Below are 14,051 nucleotides of genomic sequence, written 5' to 3' on the forward strand. Positions count from 1 at the left end.
ATTATTTATAATACATATATATTTATATTTTAGTATATATTTATGATGTATTTTATAATATTATACATATGTATAGTTTGAAACACATTTATAATATCTATTAAATTCCTTATTCCCTGAATACATCATTAGGTTTTATACCTTAATGCATTCTTTGAGTTTTCCCTCTGATTCAGTCAGATTCATATTGCTGGCATAAAACACCTGACCAAGAGCAGGTTGTGGGAAAAAAGGTATTAATTTGGCTTAAAGACTTGAGGGAAGCTCCATGATGGCTAAGAAAAATGATGGCATGAGTAGAGGGTGGACATCACTTATGGCCAACATCAGATGCACAACAGCAGAAGGAGAGTGTGACAAATACTAGCAAACTGGCTACAACACCCATAAACCTTCCCCCAACAATACACTGCTTCCATGAGGTGTTAATTCCCAAATCTTCATCAGCTGGGAATCTTGCATTCATAATACCTATGTTTATGGGGGGACACCTGAATCAAACCACTACACACCTTCGCTCTAACAGTAACATTACTATCACATTCATCTACCATACTTTCCATCAATAATTCATTCCATAATAATTCACAACTCTGATCAGAACTAAAATCTGAAAAGCTTTCCTTAACACAATTCACTACTCATATGCAATGAATTCCTGAATTGGATTTGGTATCAATAGTTCTATTTAAGTATGATTTTTGCTATAAAATTTACTTCAAAAAATAATGCTGTTTCTTCTGCTTAGGAGCTGTTGTATTTCAAATTCTCCTAAAATAAAATAGTCCATCCTGAAGGGAAGAAGGGCTCTAGAGATTCAGGAGGTCAAGTTTGGAAAAACTGAAAATTAAAAGTTCACAGAACCGCAGGTAAACAACTGTTGAGGGGTAGACTTTGACCAGTGTTACTTGGCAATGGAAACAACTGTTCCTGGGAGAAAGAATGAGACTCAGGAAGTCAACAAGTCTTGGAAAAAGGTGTAAGGCCCTCCTTGTTGCTATATAAAGATGAAAGGACATTTTGGGAAGAGCCTGTCCAAATGAGTTGCCTGAAAATCATATAATAAACTCTAGACTCTCTGAGCAGCTGATCTGTCTGTGGGTAGTGGGGAGGCAGTTTGCTCCACAGATGCAGCTTCTGTAAATCATCCTCTATGGTATGGTGGACTTTCCAGTGATGCAGCTGCCTTTGAGTCATCCATTGCGCCTGTGAGAAATGTCTCATCCTGCTCTAGAACCTAACATCCATAAAATCAGTGGTTCCCCCAAACTAGTTTTGTTATAATTGTACTTTGGTCTGTTGTGTGAACCCTAGCTGGGATGAATAGATCTGTGTTTGCCTCTATCCAGGGAAAATTTCCTGTGACAAGGAGATAAATGATGGATAGATACATGATAGGTAGACAGGGAGAGAAAAAGAGAGAGAGAGAGAGAGAGAGAGGGAGGGAGGGAGGAGGGGAGAGAGAGATGATAGATGGACTGATGGTAGATAGGTGGATAAATGGACAGATGATAGATAGACAGATAAATATAGTCCCACTTTAAACCTCTCAGAACAAAAAGGGGAAACCTCCCTGTCTCTCCTCTCCTCCTGCTATAGTCACTGCACCATTGTTCCTTATGGGCACATGGTATTATTGTTTGTTGTTTTCCAACATTTGTTCAACAGCACAGAGAGTTACATGGCTAAGTCCTGTGTTGGGCCCTGAAAGGCCCAGGCGTGAGGCCTAGTAGAACTTCCTGAGCCTAGCTAAAGTTTGGCGACCTGTCTCTGGCCAGCTATGACTCAGCAGGATGCCTAAGGGCTTCTGGCCTGCTACTTCCTCCTGGTAATTGTAATTACCATTTCAATAGTTAAAGTTTACTATTGGCCCTTACCTCTTCTCCAACCCTAAAATCCCGCCTTCGTCCCCAACATGATATAAGCAACTGCTCAGAGTAATAAAGCGAGTTGTTCCTGCATTGCAAAGACTCCCCACTCAGTGTGGTTTTTCTCCAGTGGCCAGGAGAGGTTTCTGAGTCATCCGATGCTCATCATCCCCTCAACCCCTAGGGAGGAATGTTATGAGCATGTAAGGACCAGCATATGGTCCAGGGCCAGTTTAGATAAATAAGTTTTTTTTTTTGTGAGAGTAAAAATGCAAAGTCAAACCTTGTAAGCAAAAACTAAGACTAAGCTGTGTGCGGTGACATAGTGGAGATTAGCAGGTGTGTGTGGAACATTAGATAAGTAGTAGAAAGTATAAAAACCCCAGCTGCTCAGCAACCATTGTTTCAGTCTTCCCGACACTATGACTGACTGAAAGGTTGCTCAGCAGTCCGGACCGAGACCTCCACGAGACGCATCACCGATCCGAATTCATCTGCCCGACATGCTGTCCAAACGATCAAGACTCCGGCTTGAAACACCGCGAACTGAGAGAAAAGTCGCAGCACACACTCCGCGTTGCCAGGTCATAAAGCGTCCGAGACGTCGCGGCCCAAGTCTCGCGTTACTGCAGCCCAAGTCTCGCGTTATCAGGTTGTATACATGTTAGACTCGTTAGAAATACTCTTGTGTTAGTAATGATGAATATAATTTGGTTATATATTATATTAGCTATAATATTAGTTGTGATAGTTTGGACTTGCTTTTGTGTGACTTTCATCACAGTAAACTCCTTTGCAAGTACACCAGTGTCTCCGTATCATTGACCTTCATGGGCGGAATCCTCTCAACCAATCACCTTTGAGAGTGCGCGTGACAGAGGAACCAGCAGGCCTGGTCCTTCCCTCGGCACTACCTGTGCAGGAAGGAGCCCCGCCAGTCCTATAGCTTCACCTTGTAGCATAAGATATTTTGGAGACTTAAAGGAGACATACCCCATTAAAGATGTCTCTACTTGTTTGAGCAGGGTTATCAGTTCTCTCAAGTGAGTGTGTGAGTGTAGGAGCCTTATATGGAAGTGATCACAAAACAGTGCTAGAGCAGTGCTTACACAATAGAATCAGTCCTCATGCGGGTAAATGGCAGCTTTGTCAAGGGAAAAGTAGGAATACAGAGTAGAGCAAATAAGAACCAATATAACCTAGCATGGACCCAACAGTCCTATGATTCTATTGGACACATACCTGAGAAAATTGGTGTACTTTTCTGGAGGAAAATGGCTAAGTATGTTGAGTGTCAAATATCAGGACCAATGTTACTTTAAAGAAAATTATTCCAGCATGCAGACATCAGCTTTTAGTGCCCCTAGAATAACAATTCTGAAAATTTTAGGTAATAGATAATTAGTGCAAACTCTGTTAGGTGACATCCAGTATAAATTTCAACCTTTTTATTTTGCTCACATGTATCTTTTTTGGTAGTTATCCTAGTTTATTAAAATAGTCTAACATTTATTCCCCATACGTTTCTAGAATTCATGATTTTCTATTGCCTAATTTTGAAAAAGAGCACAATAATAGTAGTATTTTACCTTCCATTTTTCTTTTCTTCCAACAATTTCCAATGTTGAGATAACCTAAGATTTTTGACAATATTTATTATTCAATATTTTTATTTATGTATTCAAGAGAGTGTGTGAGTATGGCAGTGACAGGTCTCTTGCAGCTTATTGTGAACAGGAAGCTCATGAACCACTTTATGCTTCCAGATTTAGATGGGTACTGTGGAATTCAACCTGGGCTAGCAGGCTTTGAAAGCAAGTGTCCTTAACATCTGAGCCATCAATGCAACCCCCCAAACTATTTATATGTATATTGGTTTTTTGAGGTAGGGTCTCACTCTAGCTCAGGCTTACCTGGAATTCACTATGTAATCTCATGGTGGCCTTGAACTCACAGCAATCCACCTACCTCTGCCTTCTGAGTGCTGGGATTAAAGGCGTGCACTATCACTCCCAGCTATATTTTCTTTTTTTTTTTAATTTTTATTAACATTTTCCATGATTATAAAATATACCATGGTAATTCCCTCCCTCCCCACACCCACACTTTCCCATTTGAAATTCCATTCTCAATCATATTACCTCCCCATTACAATCATTGTAATTACATATATACAATATCAACCTATTAAGTATCCTCCTCCCTTCCTTTCTCCACCCTTTATGTCTCCTTTTCAACTTACTGGCCTCTGCTACTAAGTATTTTCATTCTCACGCAGAAGCCCAGTCATCTGTAGCTAGGATCCACATATGAGAGAGAACATGTGGCGCTTGGCTTTCTGGGCCTGGGTTACCACACTTAGTATAATACTTTCCAGGTCCATCCATTTTTCTGCAAATTTCATAACTTCATTTTTCTTTACCGCTGAGTAGAACTCCATTGTATAAATGTGCCACATCTTCATTATCCACTCGTCTGTTGAGGGACATCTAGGCTGGTTCCACTTCCCAGCCATTATAAATTGAGCAGCAATAAACATGGTTGAGCATGTACTTCTAAGGAAATGAGATGAGTCCTTTGGATATATGCCTAGGAGTGCTATAGCTGGGTCATATTGTAGATCAATCTCTAGCTGTTTTAGGAACCTCCACACTGTTTTCCACAATGGCTGGACCAGATTGCATTCCCACCAGCAGTGAAGAAGGGTTCCTTTTTTTCCACATCCCCACCAACATTTATGATCATTTGTTTTCATGATGGTGGCCAATCTGACAGGAGTGAGATGGAATCTCAATGTAGTTTCAATCTGCATTTCCCTGATGACTAGTGACGTAGAACATTTTTTTAGATGCCTATATGCCATTCGTATTTCTTCCTTTGAGAACTCTCTATTTAGCTCCATAGCCCATTTTTTGATTGGCTTGTTTGATTCCTTATTATTTAACTTTTTGAGTTCTTTGTATATCCTAGATATTAATCCTCTATCAGATACATAGCTGGCGAAGATTTTTTCCCATTCTGTAGGTTACCTCTTTGCTTTTTTCACATGTCCTTTGTGGTGCAAAATCTTTGTAATTTCATGAGGTCCCAGTGGTTAATCTGTGGTTTTATTGCCTGAGCAATTGGGGTTGTATTCAGAAAGTCTTTGCCAAGACCAATATGTTGAAGGGTTTCCCCTACTTTTTCCTCTAGCAGTTTCAAAGTTTCCGGTCTGATGTTAAGGTCTTTAATCCATTTGGACTTAATTCTTGTGCATGGCGAGAGAGAAGAATCTTTTTTCATCCTTCTGCAGATATATATCCAGTTTTCAAAACACCATTTGCTGAAGAGGCTGTCTCTTCTTCAATGAGTGTTTTTGGCATTTTTATCGAATATCAGGTGGCTATAGTTACTTGGGCTTACATCTGGGTCCTCTATTCTGTTCCACTGATCTAATTATAGACCAATCTCCCTCATGAACATAGATGCAAAAATTCTCAACAAAATATTGGCAAACAGAATACAAGAGTATATCAAAAAGATCATTCACCCTGACCAAGTAGGCTTTATCCCACAGATGCAGGGGTGGTTCAACATATGCAAATGTATAAATGTAATACATTACATAAACGGGTTGAAGGACAAAAATCACATGATCATCTCATTAGATGCAGAGAAAGCATTTGACAAAATCCAACATCCCTTCATGATAAAAGTCCTACAGAGACTGGGAATAGAAGGAACATATCTCAATATAATAAAGGCTATTTATGACAAGCCTACAGCCAACATATTACTAAATGGGGAAAAACTGGAAGCTTTTCCACTAAAATCAGGAACAAGACAAGGGTGTACACTGTCCCCACTTTTATTTAATATAGTTTTGGAAGTCTTAGCCATAGCAATAAGGCAAGAGACACACATAAAAGGGATACAAATTGGAAAGGAAGAAATCAAGTTATTATTTGCAGATGACATGATTCTATACATAAAGGACCCTAAAGACTCTACTAGCAAGCTGTTAGAGCTGATCAAAACCTACAGCAATGTAGCAGGATACAAAATAAATACACAGAAATCAGTAGCCTTCATATATGCTAACAATAGACACACAGAGGATGAAATCAGAGAATCACTCCCATTCACGATTGCATTAAAAAAAAAAAAATACCTTGGAATAAACCTAACCAAGGAAGTAAAGAATCTATACAATGAGAACTTTAAAACACTCAAGCGAGAAATTGCAGAAGACACTAAAATGTGGAGAAACATCCCTTGTTCCTGGATTGGAAGAATCAATATCGTGAAAATGGCGATCTTACCTAAAGCAATCTACACATTTAATGCAATCCCTATCAAAATTCCAAAGGCTTTCTTCATGGAAATAGAAAAAACAATCCAAAAATTCATTTGGAATCACAAAAAACCTCGAATATCTAAAATAATACTGAGCAACAAAAAAGAGGCTGGTGGTATCACCATACCTGATTTTACCGTATTTTCTTATATGCATGATTTTGGATAAGTTATTTAACCTTATGCTAGACGAGATCACTTAAGAATCCATGATACTCTAACTCTAAAGCATACATTGGTAATGATAAGAAAGGTAAGGACTAGAAAAACATTAATTTTTTTTCCCTAACTTTGAGAAAACTTGAAAAATTTCTCCTAAAATTGCAACTATTGTGAAAATTATTAACCTATATCAATCAGGTAGTCATGAGGAAGTGCTTTACTTAAATTATGTACATCCTATATAAATGAGTAATTCTCTTAAAATGCCATTATGTCATTCTGTTCTCTCACCAGACACCCCAGGTCTTTTAGGTATTTAATCATTCTGATTTGTCTTGAAAATTGGTATACCAATATAATGTATCTCACTAGTCTCTTCTTTGAAAAAAAAAAAAATGTTGTTTTGGGGTTCTGTTTTATTTATTTATTTAATAGTGAAAGACAGAGAGAAAGAGGAAGATAGAGAGAGAGAATGGGTGTGCCAGGGCCTGCAGCCACTGCAAACAAACTCCAGATGCCAGCCCCCCTTGTAAGCCATCTCTCCAGCCCTGTATTACTACTCTCTTAAATAGTTTTCTTGAGTTACTGTGGCCTCACTCTAGATGTGGCTGTGTGGACAATGCTGTTCACTGACCCAAGCATCCCACGGCCATGCCTGGGCGTCGGCGACTGCAGGTGGGGAGTACTGTGTCCTTTCTCTGTAACCAGGGACCCCTGTTTTCCTCTGTCACTGGGTGCGATATCTACTCCTCCCAGGCCTAGCAGCTGTCCAGGAAGACAGCCAGCAAGAAGTTCAAAAACACGTTCCAGACCAGCTTCCTCTCCATCCTCGACAGCATCTGCAGCAAGCTCTCTGCGATGAAAAGGTACAGAATGGCCACATCAAGAGTCACTGACAATGACATTCAGCACCTGGTGCTGGAGATTGAGGAAACAAATGTCAGCACTACATATATCACACGTCCTGCAGACCCTAAGAAAACACTGGGAATTAAACTTCCTTTCCTTGTTATGGTCATCAAAAAACCTGAAGAAATATTTTCCCTTTGAAGTACAGGTACTAGATGACAAGAATGTTTATAGGAAGTTTCCAGCAAGTTACTATCAGAGCACCACCTGTGTGAAGCCCTTCATCTGCACCATGCCCATGCTGCTGTAAGGAGATTCAGTTCAACTCATCCGACTTTACCCAGCAGGCACATGGCACACACTACACTGAGACCCTGACAGTACTATCCATGCAAACTGTCGTCTCTGATGAGTTTACTTCTCAGATAGATTCTACTTAGACCATAAGCTGCCAGCAGAGTTCAAATTATATCTCCAGTTCAGATGGCCAAGCAATAACCGGAGTGTTACTCAGTAGAGATAGACCCTGATGTTGACTCCTACTTTTACAAGGAAACTATATGGAGACAATGCAAAGAACCATATTCATATTAATTCACTGTGCTATGGTTCAGACTACTTAGTGTCCCATGTTGTAGACACCAGTGACCATACCATAACTCTGTCAATTGCATTGTAAGTGGGAGAAAGGCAGTGCTTTGAGTGACATACACCTCTGGGGTTTCTCTGGTGCTTACCCCAGTGTGTGGGGAGGTATATTTACCACAAATTCAGAACTCAATATGTGCTGCAAGGCAGTTCTGACCAGTATTTCTTCCTGCAGTTTATCATTTTATATGTATTACCTAAATACATGTATATGCTGGCAATACTCACGATCAGAATAAATAAAATGTTATATTCTTGCTTTGTAAAATAACAATAATAATAATAATAATTTTCTTAAAGTTGAAAAATAAGTTGGGTTATTATACTTCAACTTCTGGTTCTCTTTTAATAAATTGTTCCATGGATTACAGATTCCTTGTCTTTGAGTACTACATGATTTGCTTTTCTTGGGCACTATTTTTTTTAAGTTATGTACACAATGTGTATACAGCAATGATGGTACCATACTTAGCCTCCTCCCTGTCCTTCCCCTTTCTGAAGGGACCATCCTCATTGTGAAATGTGGATCTTACATTGTAATGGAGAAGTGGCAATGCCTCTGTTCATAATGACCCAACTTGTGGCTCTCAACAATCTTTCGGCAAATTTCCCTGAGCCATGTTGGGTTCGTTTTAGGTCTACTTCAGTGATGAGGTCTTGGGAGCCTCTGTGTCTCTGGATATCTGGTTTTGTAGGAGTTGGGAGTTCTTTGTCTATCTTCTTTACCTTTGTGCTGATACCGGGCTCACCAAGAAAGGAGCTCTCTTGCTCATTTCCCCAGTTACTCTATGGTTTCAGCTGGGGCCCTGGTGAAGTGCTATGTGCTGATTTTCTCCTCTGGTTTTGTGTCCATCTGAAAAAGAGAAGCAAACTCTCCAATGGAGAGTGAAGTCAGCACCAGATAAATGGGATAACCATTATTATTTTAGAGAGAACTTACTAAGTATAGGCCCTCTTGTAGCCCATGATTTGTGGGAGCTTGATATTGGAAAGCAAAATCATTTTTTGGATATGGTTCTGACTTGTTTACCAGTTCCAGCTATGGGATCCATTCCACTGAATGGATCAATTAGTCAAATTAAGAACAGTTGGTTACCCACCATGGCTGTGTGCCACTTTTGCACTTGGGAAAGCATCACATCATGTTGTTTGTGGATAAGTAGCTTAGACCACAAGTTGCTTGGACAGTTGATGGCCATTTTCCCCAAGTCACTCATGTAGCACCTTCTGACACTAGACAAGCTAACTGTCTGGGGAATGACTCTCTTGCATATTGTAGCCAGGTCAGTCCATGTTCTGTACCAACAGCCTATTGTGTCTTCAGCAGTAGCATCTTACCATTAACCTTTAGTGGGTCATCAAGTACTCTGGCAGAAATCTGTCTACTGTTGGGAAAACTTGTAGGTCTCTCTGATAAACAGCTCATTGTTGATGTTAAACACATGCTGGGACTGGGAGTTACAGGCCAGCACTAAGGGAAAAGAAGGAAGAAAAATATAGGTAATATAAAAGATAAAGAAAGAAAAGGGGGAGAAAGAGGGAGAGGGAGGGAGAGAAAGAGGAGAGAGATACAGAGACAGAGAAACATGAGAAGATTAAGGTCAACATACCCTCTCCAGGGCTCTGTGATTCAGGTGTTCCCTCTAAGACCTCATGAAGGTTCAACCTTTTAGTCTGTCTTTCTGGATATAGAATTTGATGGTATCATTACCATTTAAAAAAGATTTATTTTTGTTTATTTTTACTTATTTGAGAGTGACAGAGAGAGAGAGAGAGAGAGGCAGATAGAAAGAGAGAATGGGTGCACCAGGGCCTCCAGCCACTGCAAACCGAACTCCAGACGCGTGTGCCCACTTGTGCATCTGGCTAACGTGGGTCCTGGAGAATCGAGCCTCGAACCGGGGTCATCAGGCTTCACAGGCAAGTGCTTAACCACTAAGCCATCTCTTCAGCCCTTCCATTACCATTTTAACCCCCCCACACCTGCCCCACACAACTGCTCCACCCTCCCTATTGTCTGGTCCTCAAGATGCTTATTAGGCATCTGTGGTAGATTCAGGTTATCTTAGACTGAGCAATGGGCCCTTTACTGTAGGTTTTCCTGACAAATACCCATACTGGCCACTCCTTACTACGTCTTTCTTGAAAAGGGAAAACTTGGGCTGGAGGGCTTCCTTAGCAGTTAAGGTGCTTGCCTGCAAAGACAAAGGACCTAGGTTTGATTACCCAGGACCAACAGAAGCCAGATACACAATGTGGTGCATGCATCTGGAGTTCATTTGCAGCAGCTGCAGGCCCTGGAGAACCCATTCTCCCCTCCCCCCAACCTACCCCACACACTGTTTACCTCTATCTCTCTGTCAAGTAAATAAAAATAAAATCATCTTAAAAGTTTTCAAAAGAGGGAAAAAAAAAAAAAGAAAAGGGAAATCTTATCAGAAGGAAAATCAGCATCAGTTTATAACAGTTGTGACTTTTCAGTAATTTTCCTATATTGAACCCATGGAGTATGAGGATTTTAAAATATTATTCCTTTAGATCCAATTAAAGTTTATTTGATATTCAGAAATAAAAAAAAGACAAAAGATGTCTGACTTTCCATCACAGACTATAATGTGCTAGCTTCTTAGATTTTAAGCCTTTCCTATACATGTTCACTATTTTTTATAACTCATTTATGCATTGTTTTTTGAGCCACCTAGGACCAGACATAGAGTCTTTAAAGTAATTCTAACCAATAAAATCTGATCCTCCTCCCAAGTCCTGGATCTCACCAGGATTGTGGCCAGTTGCATTTACAGGTCAAGCAATATAATTAGCTTCTTAAAGCTTTTCTACACTGACACAAAAGTTTCACTTTTAACATGGGGCAAAAACAGAGAAAAATTGGGCTGGAGAGATGGCTTAGTGGTTAAGCGCTTGCCTGTGAAGCCTAAGGACCCTGGTTCGAGGCTCAGTTCCCCAGGTCCCACGTTAGCCAGATGCACAAGGGGGCGCACGCGTCTGGAGTTCGTTTGCAGAGGCTGGAAGCCCTGGCGCGCCCATTCTCTCTCTCTCCCTCTATCTGTCTTTCTCTCTGTGTCTGTCACTCTCAAATAAATAAATAAATAAAAATTAAAAAAAAAACAGAGAAAAATCAATTGCTTTTGGGTTGTCTTGGATGTTGACATTCATTAAATAGATGTTCTTTTACCTAGTCAGAAAAATGAAATAATTAAAAAATTAAAACATAGATTATTCATCAAATATTGTGGCAATGCATTTAATCCCAGCATTTGGGAGGCAGAAGTAGGAGGATTGCTGTGAGTTTGAAGCCAGCCTTAGACTACATAATAAATTCCAGGTCAGTCTGGGCTAGGGTGAGACCTTACATCAAAAACAAAATACAAATTATATATATATATATATATATATATATATATATATATATATATGTATGTATGTATGTATGTATGTATTTCTTTGCCTCCCAGGAGGCTCATTCTACTTCATCCCTGTACTCCTTTCCACTGTAATCTATCAGTTGGACTGTGGAGAGCCCCTCCGGCCAAGACCTAAAGATGGCGCCTGACAGAAAGTTCTGTGCTTGGGATAAACAAGTCCATATTTGGAGGAGTTCGCCTTCACCGCTGCTTATTGGCTTCTGATGCTTGCCTGGAGAGGTTGTTGACTGGAGAGGTTGCGTTGCCTGGGGTGATTGGGCGGAGTGAGTGCGCTTATAAGGAAGCCCCGCCCGAGGCTCGGGGGAGATGAAGCTTGAAGTTGCCTGAATAAACTGCTGTAAGAAGAACTGGTGGTTGTGTCTTCCTTGCTGGTCGAGGCGGACGTGACAAGTGGTGGCCCATACGGGGAACCGACTCCCCCACCGAAGAGTTCAGAACTTACAACAGTCAGGGGTGAGCGCAGGGTAAGTCCCCGGTAAGTTGGGCTTACAATCCCAGGGTTTGGGGAAGGTCCTCAGGAAAATTAGAGGCTATTTAGGATGCCAGGAAGCAGGAGCTAGAAAGGTAAAATTGAAAATTAGAGGCTATTTAGGACGCCAGAAAGCAGGCGCTAGAAAGGTAAAATTGAAACTATGGGTGCGTCATCATCGCATCCGATCTATTCAGCGTTGCAGGAACTGCTCAAATTAGAGGGTTGGAATTGAGTAGAGCCACCCTGCAAAGTTTCTTGATGGAATGTGATACAGCAGCTCCCTGGTTTGCCGTGTCGGGAAACTTGACAATGACCAGTTGGGAAAAACTAGGAAGAGATTTAGATTTTGCTAGAGAACATGGAACATTAAAACCAGGAGTAAGAGCAGTCTGGAAAATGGTTAGGAGCTGTCTTGAGGATGATAGGTGCTATGGTGCTTTAGAGGCAGGAAGACAAGCCTTAGATCAGTTAAGAGAGGAAAGATCTTTACAGTCCGAGAGAAGCATCTCTTCCTCTGGTAGTTCCAGTGAAGATTCAGAAGAGGAAGCAAAGGGACTCGTGCAACAGCTTGAAAGGACTAGCCTTTATCCCTCCTTGGCTCCATTCCAAGAAAATTGGAAGCCTAATAAAGAGGAAGTAAAACCCCAGAAACTCCCACCAAATACTAAGTTAGTGTATAACAGCAATAGAAAGGGACAAGATGTCGGAAGTATGTCTGCGGCACCCCCTGCTTATGGGGTGGAGCGTTCGAGCTCTTTCACTCAGCAAATTTCATTTTGCCCAGACGTTTGGCGTGAGGTTAGATCTTCACAAATTGGGTTCCCAGTGTTCCAAGACTAGGCAGGTAACAGATTCCATGAGCCACTGGATTTTAAAGTCATTAAATCTTTGGCAGAATCAGTGAAAACATATGGCATAACAGCTGCCTTTACTGTGGCTCAGGTTGAAGCTTTGCAGAGACATTGCATGGTGCCTGATGACTGGTCTAGGCTGGCTAAAGCTTGTCTTTCTCCCGGACAATATCTAGACTGGAGAGCATTCATGTTTGAGTTTGCAAATGCACAAGCAGCTGCCAATCAGGCTGCAGGGCACGCCCCTTGGGACAGGGATATGTTAATGGGGCAAGGCAGATTCGCCAATGCACAAACAGGATATCCAAAGGAGGTTTATGGACAGATAAATGGCATGGCTATTAGGGCATGGAAGGCTTTGCCCAACAGGGGAGAAGTATCGGGTAATCTTACCAAGATTGTGCAAGGATCAACTGAACCTTCCTCAGACTTTGTCGCGAGGATGGTTGAAGCAGCAGGGAGGATCTTTGGTGACCCTCTTTAGGAATAAGAGAGACTTTGGTATTACAGCAGCTGCGGTGGCAGCTATCACAGTGGCGGCAGTGGGGGCTACTATGGCTGCCATTGCTATGATGCTTAATAACCTATCGGTAACTGTAGCCTCTGCCCTTGACAAACAGGCGAGCCTTAATTCACATCTAAAAGGTGGCATTATGATTTTGAATCAAAGAGTGGACCTGGTTCAGGAACAAGTTGATGCTTTATGGCAACTTGCTCAACTTGGTTGTGAATGGAAGCTACCCAGACTGTGTATTACCTCTGTTCAGTACCAAAATTATACGAGAGCAGCTAATCTGTCCAGGCTCTTATCCTCCCAATTGCAGGGAAGCTGGTCTCAAGGTTTTCCTACTCAAGTGGATCTTTCTCTGGCAACTGGGCTAACGACATGGATCTCTGCTGCAGTGAATCATCTAAAGGAGTGGGCGGGCATAAGAGCCCTGGGGGGAATGCTGATATTAGTTTGCGTGGTGTGCATGTGGTGTATTTGTCGCCTCAAAAGGGCGCAGGCCCGCACCTCTGCCATGATAGCTCAGGCCTTTGCTGCGATAGAAGGACAGTCTCCCCAGATTTGGCTTGCTGCCCTTAAATAGTGGCTTCCTAAGTATTCATCACACTCGGAGTGCAAGGCAAAGCACTGCACAGGGGGTTGCCTACGAGCAGTTGGGCAACTCTCTGGGAGGCATGTTTGATTGCATGAAGGTTGTACTCATATTCCTTCCCCTGGGAAAAGGGTACTTGCACACCAGGGATTAGACCTCTACCTCCACCCGTTGTGTCCTGCTGTTGCGCCTTTTAAAATAATAAACAAGGGGGAGCTGTGGAGAGCCCCTTGGGCCAAGCCCTAAAGATGGAGCCTGATGGAAAGTTCTATGCTTGGGACAAACAAGTCCATATTTGGAGGAGCTCGCCCTCACCGCTGCTC

At 41.5% G+C, this 14,051-nt stretch overlaps 1 pseudogene; it reads left to right on the forward strand.

Annotated features, from left to right (window-relative positions):
* Positions 1–2,371: 2,371 nt before the first annotated feature.
* Positions 2,372–7,731, forward strand: LOC101594886 (annotated as a pseudogene).
* Positions 7,732–14,051: the final 6,320 nt, after the last annotated feature.

This window comes from Jaculus jaculus, chromosome 7, assembly GCF_020740685.1.
Source record: "Jaculus jaculus isolate mJacJac1 chromosome 7, mJacJac1.mat.Y.cur, whole genome shotgun sequence".
NCBI classification, from domain to species: domain Eukaryota; kingdom Metazoa; phylum Chordata; class Mammalia; order Rodentia; family Dipodidae; genus Jaculus; species Jaculus jaculus.